This window comes from Oncorhynchus mykiss, unplaced genomic scaffold (genome assembly GCF_013265735.2).
Source record: "Oncorhynchus mykiss isolate Arlee unplaced genomic scaffold, USDA_OmykA_1.1 un_scaffold_391, whole genome shotgun sequence".
NCBI classification, from domain to species: Eukaryota; Metazoa; Chordata; class Actinopteri; order Salmoniformes; family Salmonidae; genus Oncorhynchus; species Oncorhynchus mykiss.
The window spans coordinates 90,001-95,000 of NW_023493838.1; the positions used below are offsets into that span (position 1 = coordinate 90,001).

At 46.3% G+C, this 5,000-nt stretch overlaps 17 non-coding genes across 17 annotated transcripts; all 17 read left to right on the forward strand.

Moving 5' to 3' along the window:
* Positions 1-45: 45 nt before the first annotated feature.
* On the forward strand, positions 46-164 carry LOC118954647. Its single transcript, XR_005044753.1, has one exon. It is a non-coding gene; the product is annotated as a 5S ribosomal RNA (ribosomal RNA).
* A 177-nt stretch (positions 165-341) lies between these two features.
* Positions 342-460, forward strand: LOC118954648. Its single transcript, XR_005044754.1, has one exon. It is a non-coding gene; the product is annotated as a 5S ribosomal RNA (ribosomal RNA).
* A 178-nt stretch (positions 461-638) lies between these two features.
* Positions 639-757, forward strand: LOC118954649. The gene has a single exon (XR_005044755.1). It is a non-coding gene; the product is annotated as a 5S ribosomal RNA (ribosomal RNA).
* A 176-nt stretch (positions 758-933) lies between these two features.
* Positions 934-1,052, forward strand: LOC118954650. Its single transcript, XR_005044756.1, has one exon. It is a non-coding gene; the product is annotated as a 5S ribosomal RNA (ribosomal RNA).
* Positions 1,053-1,229: 177 nt separating this feature from the next.
* On the forward strand, positions 1,230-1,348 carry LOC118954651. Its single transcript, XR_005044757.1, has one exon. It is a non-coding gene; the product is annotated as a 5S ribosomal RNA (ribosomal RNA).
* Positions 1,349-1,525: 177 nt separating this feature from the next.
* On the forward strand, positions 1,526-1,644 carry LOC118954653. The gene has a single exon (XR_005044759.1). It is a non-coding gene; the product is annotated as a 5S ribosomal RNA (ribosomal RNA).
* Positions 1,645-1,904: 260 nt separating this feature from the next.
* On the forward strand, positions 1,905-2,023 carry LOC118954654. Its single transcript, XR_005044760.1, has one exon. It is a non-coding gene; the product is annotated as a 5S ribosomal RNA (ribosomal RNA).
* Positions 2,024-2,200: 177 nt separating this feature from the next.
* On the forward strand, positions 2,201-2,319 carry LOC118954655. Its single transcript, XR_005044761.1, has one exon. It is a non-coding gene; the product is annotated as a 5S ribosomal RNA (ribosomal RNA).
* Positions 2,320-2,496: 177 nt separating this feature from the next.
* Positions 2,497-2,615, forward strand: LOC118954656. Its single transcript, XR_005044762.1, has one exon. It is a non-coding gene; the product is annotated as a 5S ribosomal RNA (ribosomal RNA).
* A 176-nt stretch (positions 2,616-2,791) lies between these two features.
* LOC118954657 lies at positions 2,792-2,910 on the forward strand. The gene has a single exon (XR_005044763.1). It is a non-coding gene; the product is annotated as a 5S ribosomal RNA (ribosomal RNA).
* A 177-nt stretch (positions 2,911-3,087) lies between these two features.
* On the forward strand, positions 3,088-3,206 carry LOC118954658. Its single transcript, XR_005044764.1, has one exon. It is a non-coding gene; the product is annotated as a 5S ribosomal RNA (ribosomal RNA).
* A 177-nt stretch (positions 3,207-3,383) lies between these two features.
* On the forward strand, positions 3,384-3,502 carry LOC118954767. Its single transcript, XR_005044873.1, has one exon. It is a non-coding gene; the product is annotated as a 5S ribosomal RNA (ribosomal RNA).
* A 177-nt stretch (positions 3,503-3,679) lies between these two features.
* LOC118954659 lies at positions 3,680-3,798 on the forward strand. Its single transcript, XR_005044765.1, has one exon. It is a non-coding gene; the product is annotated as a 5S ribosomal RNA (ribosomal RNA).
* A 177-nt stretch (positions 3,799-3,975) lies between these two features.
* On the forward strand, positions 3,976-4,094 carry LOC118954660. Its single transcript, XR_005044766.1, has one exon. It is a non-coding gene; the product is annotated as a 5S ribosomal RNA (ribosomal RNA).
* Positions 4,095-4,271: 177 nt separating this feature from the next.
* Positions 4,272-4,390, forward strand: LOC118954713. The gene has a single exon (XR_005044819.1). It is a non-coding gene; the product is annotated as a 5S ribosomal RNA (ribosomal RNA).
* Positions 4,391-4,567: 177 nt separating this feature from the next.
* LOC118954661 lies at positions 4,568-4,686 on the forward strand. Its single transcript, XR_005044767.1, has one exon. It is a non-coding gene; the product is annotated as a 5S ribosomal RNA (ribosomal RNA).
* Positions 4,687-4,863: 177 nt separating this feature from the next.
* LOC118954662 lies at positions 4,864-4,982 on the forward strand. Its single transcript, XR_005044768.1, has one exon. It is a non-coding gene; the product is annotated as a 5S ribosomal RNA (ribosomal RNA).
* Positions 4,983-5,000: the final 18 nt, after the last annotated feature.

Consider the following 5,000-nt stretch of genomic DNA (forward strand, 5'->3'; position numbering starts at 1 on the left):
GGCTACAGTATATAAAATTTCATCCACTTTTTGAGATTGCCTTTCGCTTACGGCCACACCGGCCTGAGTACGCCTGATCTCGTCCGATCTCGGAAGCTAAGCAGGGTCGGGCCTGGTTAGTACTTGGATGGGAGACCGCCTGGGAATACCAGGTGCTGTAAGCTTTTTGTCACTGCCTTGTGGAATTTCAACTCTTTGTCCGTTTTTTCCCACAAGGCTGAAATATGTGCCCTCGCTTTGAAATAAGTAAGCAAGGTTAGTTTGTATTTCATCCAACAATCTGTGCTACAAATTATGGCTACAGTATATGCAATTTCATCCACTTTTTGAGATTGCCTTTCGCTTACGGCCACACCGGCCTGAGTACGCCTGATCTCGTCCGATCTCGGAAGCTAAGCAGGGTCGGGCCTGGTTAGTACTTGGATGGGAGACCGCCTGGGAATACCAGGTGCTGTAAGCTTTTTGTCACTGCCTTGTGGAATTTCAACTCTTTGTCCGTTTTTTCCCACAAGGCTGAAATATGTGCCCTCGCTTTGAAATAAGTAAGCAAGGTTAGTTTGTATTTCATCCAACAATCTGTGCTACAAATTATGGCTACAGTATATGCAATTTCATCCACTTTTTGAGATTAGCCTTTCGCTTACGGCCACACCGGCCTGAGTACGCCTGATCTCGTCCGATCTCGGAAGCTAAGCAGGGTCGGGCCTGGTTAGTACTTGGATGGGAGACCGCCTGGGAATACCAGGTGCTGTAAGCTTTTTGTCACTGCCTTGTGGAATTTCAACTCTTTGTCCGTTTTTTCCCACAAGGCTGAAATATGTGCCCTCGCTTTGAAATAAGTAAGCAAGGTTAGTTTGTATTTCATCCAACAATCTGTGCTACAAATTATGGCTACAGTATATGCAATTTCATCCACTTTTGAGATTGCCTTTCGCTTACGGCCACACCGGCCTGAGTACGCCTGATCTCGTCCGATCTCGGAAGCTAAGCAGGGTCGGGCCTGGTTAGTACTTGGATGGGAGACCGCCTGGGAATACCAGGTGCTGTAAGCTTTTTGTCACTGCCTTGTGGAATTTCAACTCTTTGTCCGTTTTTTCCCACAAGGCTGAAATATGTGCCCTCGCTTTGAAATAAGTAAGCAAGGTTAGTTTGTATTTCATCCAACAATCTGTGCTACAAATTATGGCTACAGTATATGCAATTTCATCCACTTTTTGAGATTGCCTTTCGCTTACGGCCACACCGGCCTGAGTACGCCTGATCTCGTCCGATCTCGGAAGCTAAGCAGGGTCGGGCCTGGTTAGTACTTGGATGGGAGACCGCCTGGGAATACCAGGTGCTGTAAGCTTTTTGTCACTGCCTTGTGGAATTTCAACTCTTTGTCCGTTTTTTCCCACAAGGCTGAAATATGTGCCCTCGCTTTGAAATAAGTAAGCAAGGTTAGTTTGTATTTCATCCAACAATCTGTGCTACAAATTATGGCTACAGTATATGCAATTTCATCCACTTTTTGAGATTGCCTTTCGCTTACGGCCACACCGGCCTGAGTACGCCTGATCTCGTCCGATCTCGGAAGCTAAGCAGGGTCGGGCCTGGTTAGTACTTGGATGGGAGACCGCCTGGGAATACCAGGTGCTGTAAGCTTTTTGTCACTGCCTTGTGGAATTTCAACTCTTTGTCCGTTTTTTCCCACAAGGCTGAAATATGTGCCCTCGCTTTGAAATAAGTAAGCAAGGTTAGTTTGTATTTCATCCAACAATCTGTGCTACAAATTATGGCTACAGTATATGCAATTTCTTCCACTTTTTGAGTGACACAAAGATGCTTATCTAAATGGTGGAAATGCAACAGCTGTTAATCAGGCTCACTTTGACTTTACATGGTGCACCAAGAGATAGTTTCTCGCTTACGGCCACACCGGCCTGAGTACGCCTGATCTCGTCCGATCTCGGAAGCTAAGCAGGGTCGGGCCTGGTTAGTACTTGGATGGGAGACCGCCTGGGAATACCAGGTGCTGTAAGCTTTTTGTCACTGCCTTGTGGAATTTCAACTCTTTGTCCGTTTTTTCCCACAAGGCTGAAATATGTGCCCTCGCTTTGAAATAAGTAAGCAAGGTTAGTTTGTATTTCATCCAACAATCTGTGCTACAAATTATGGCTACAGTATATGCAATTTCATCCACTTTTTGAGATTGCCTTTCGCTTACGGCCACACCGGCCTGAGTACGCCTGATCTCGTCCGATCTCGGAAGCTAAGCAGGGTCGGGCCTGGTTAGTACTTGGATGGGAGACCGCCTGGGAATACCAGGTGCTGTAAGCTTTTTGTCACTGCCTTGTGGAATTTCAACTCTTTGTCCGTTTTTTCCCACAAGGCTGAAATATGTGCCCTCGCTTTGAAATAAGTAAGCAAGGTTAGTTTGTATTTCATCCAACAATCTGTGCTACAAATTATGGCTACAGTATATGCAATTTCATCCACTTTTTGAGATTGCCTTTCGCTTACGGCCACACCGGCCTGAGTACGCCTGATCTCGTCCGATCTCGGAAGCTAAGCAGGGTCGGGCCTGGTTAGTACTTGGATGGGAGACCGCCTGGGAATACCAGGTGCTGTAAGCTTTTTGTCACTGCCTTGTGGAATTTCAACTCTTTGTCCGTTTTTTCCCACAAGGCTGAAATATGTGCCCTCGCTTTGAAATAAGTAAGCAAGGTTAGTTTGTATTTCATCCAACAATCTGTGCTACAAATTATGGCTACAGTATATGCAATTTCATCCACTTTTGAGATTGCCTTTAGCTTACGGCCACACCGGCCTGAGTACGCCTGATCTCGTCCGATCTCGGAAGCTAAGCAGGGTCGGGCCTGGTTAGTACTTGGATGGGAGACCGCCTGGGAATACCAGGTGCTGTAAGCTTTTTGTCACTGCCTTGTGGAATTTCAACTCTTTGTCCGTTTTTTCCCACAAGGCTGAAATATGTGCCCTCGCTTTGAAATAAGTAAGCAAGGTTAGTTTGTATTTCATCCAACAATCTGTGCTACAAATTATGGCTACAGTATATGCAATTTCATCCACTTTTTGAGATTGCCCTTCGCTTACGGCCACACCGGCCTGAGTACGCCTGATCTCGTCCGATCTCGGAAGCTAAGCAGGGTCGGGCCTGGTTAGTACTTGGATGGGAGACCGCCTGGGAATACCAGGTGCTGTAAGCTTTTTGTCACTGCCTTGTGGAATTTCAACTCTTTGTCCGTTTTTTCCCACAAGGCTGAAATATGTGCCCTCGCTTTGAAATAAGTAAGCAAGGTTAGTTTGTATTTCATCCAACAATCTGTGCTACAAATTATGGCTACAGTATATGCAATTTCTTCCACTTTTTGAGATTGCCTTTCGCTTACGGCCACACCGGCCTGAGTACGCCTGATCTCGTCCGATCTCGGAATCTAAGCAGGGTCGGGCCTGGTTAGTACTTGGATGGGAGACCGCCTGGGAATACCAGGTGCTGTAAGCTTTTTGTCACTGCCTTGTGGAATTTCAACTCTTTGTCCGTTTTTTCCCACAAGGCTGAAATATGTGCCCTCGCTTTGAAATAAGTAAGCAAGGTTAGTTTGTATTTCATCCAACAATCTGTGCTACAAATTATGGCTACAGTATATGCAATTTCATCCACTTTTTGAGATTGCCTTTCGCTTACGGCCACACCGGCCTGAGTACGCCTGATCTCGTCCGATCTCGGAAGCTAAGCAGGGTCGGGCCTGGTTAGTACTTGGATGGGAGACCGCCTGGGAATACCAGGTGCTGTAAGCTTTTTGTCACTGCCTTGTGGAATTTCAACTCTTTGTCCGTTTTTTCCCACAAGGCTGAAATATGTGCCCTCGCTTTGAAATAAGTAAGCAAGGTTAGTTTGTATTTCATCCAACAATCTGTGCTACAAATTATGGCTACAGTATATGCAATTTCATCCACTTTTTGAGATTGCCTTTTGCTTACGGCCACACCGGCCTGAGTACGCCTGATCTCGTCCGATCTCGGAAGCTAAGCAGGGTCGGGCCTGGTTAGTACTTGGATGGGAGACCGCCTGGGAATACCAGGTGCTGTAAGCTTTTTGTCACTGCCTTGTGGAATTTCAACTCTTTGTCCGTTTTTTCCCACAAGGCTGAAATATGTGCCCTCGCTTTGAAATAAGTAAGCAAGGTTAGTTTGTATTTCATCCAACAATCTGTGCTACAAATTATGGCTACAGTATATGCAATTTCATCCACTTTTTGAGATTGCCTTTCGCTTACGGCCACACCGGCCTGAGTACGCCTGATCTCGTCTGATCTCGGAAGCTAAGCAGGGTCGGGCCTGGTTAGTACTTGGATGGGAGACCGCCTGGGAATACCAGGTGCTGTAAGCTTTTTGTCACTGCCTTGTGGAATTTCAACTCTTTGTCCGTTTTTTCCCACAAGGCTGAAATATGTGCCCTCGCTTTGAAATAAGTAAGCAAGGTTAGTTTGTATTTCATCCAACAATCTGTGCTACAAATTATGGCTACAGTATATGCAATTTCATCCACTTTTTGAGATTGCCTTTTGCTTACGGCCACACCGGCCTGAGTACGCCTGATCTCGTCCGATCTCGGAAGCTAAGCAGGGTCGGGCCTGGTTAGTACTTGGATGGGAGACCGCCTGGGAATACCAGGTGCTGTAAGCTTTTTGTCACTGCCTTGTGGAATTTCAAATCTTTGTCCGTTTTTTCCCACAAGGCTGAAATATGTGCCCTCGCTTTGAAATAAGTAAGCAAGGTTAGTTTGTATTTCATCCAACAATCTGTGCTACAAATTATGGCTACAGTATATGCAATTTCATCCACTTTTTGAGATTGCCTTTTGCTTACGGCCACACCGGCCTGAGTACGCCTGATCTCGTCCGATCTCGGAAGCTAAGCAGGGTCGGGCCTGGTTAGTACTTGGATGGGAGACCGCCTGGGAATACCAGGTGCTGTAAGCTTTTTGTCACTGCCTTGTG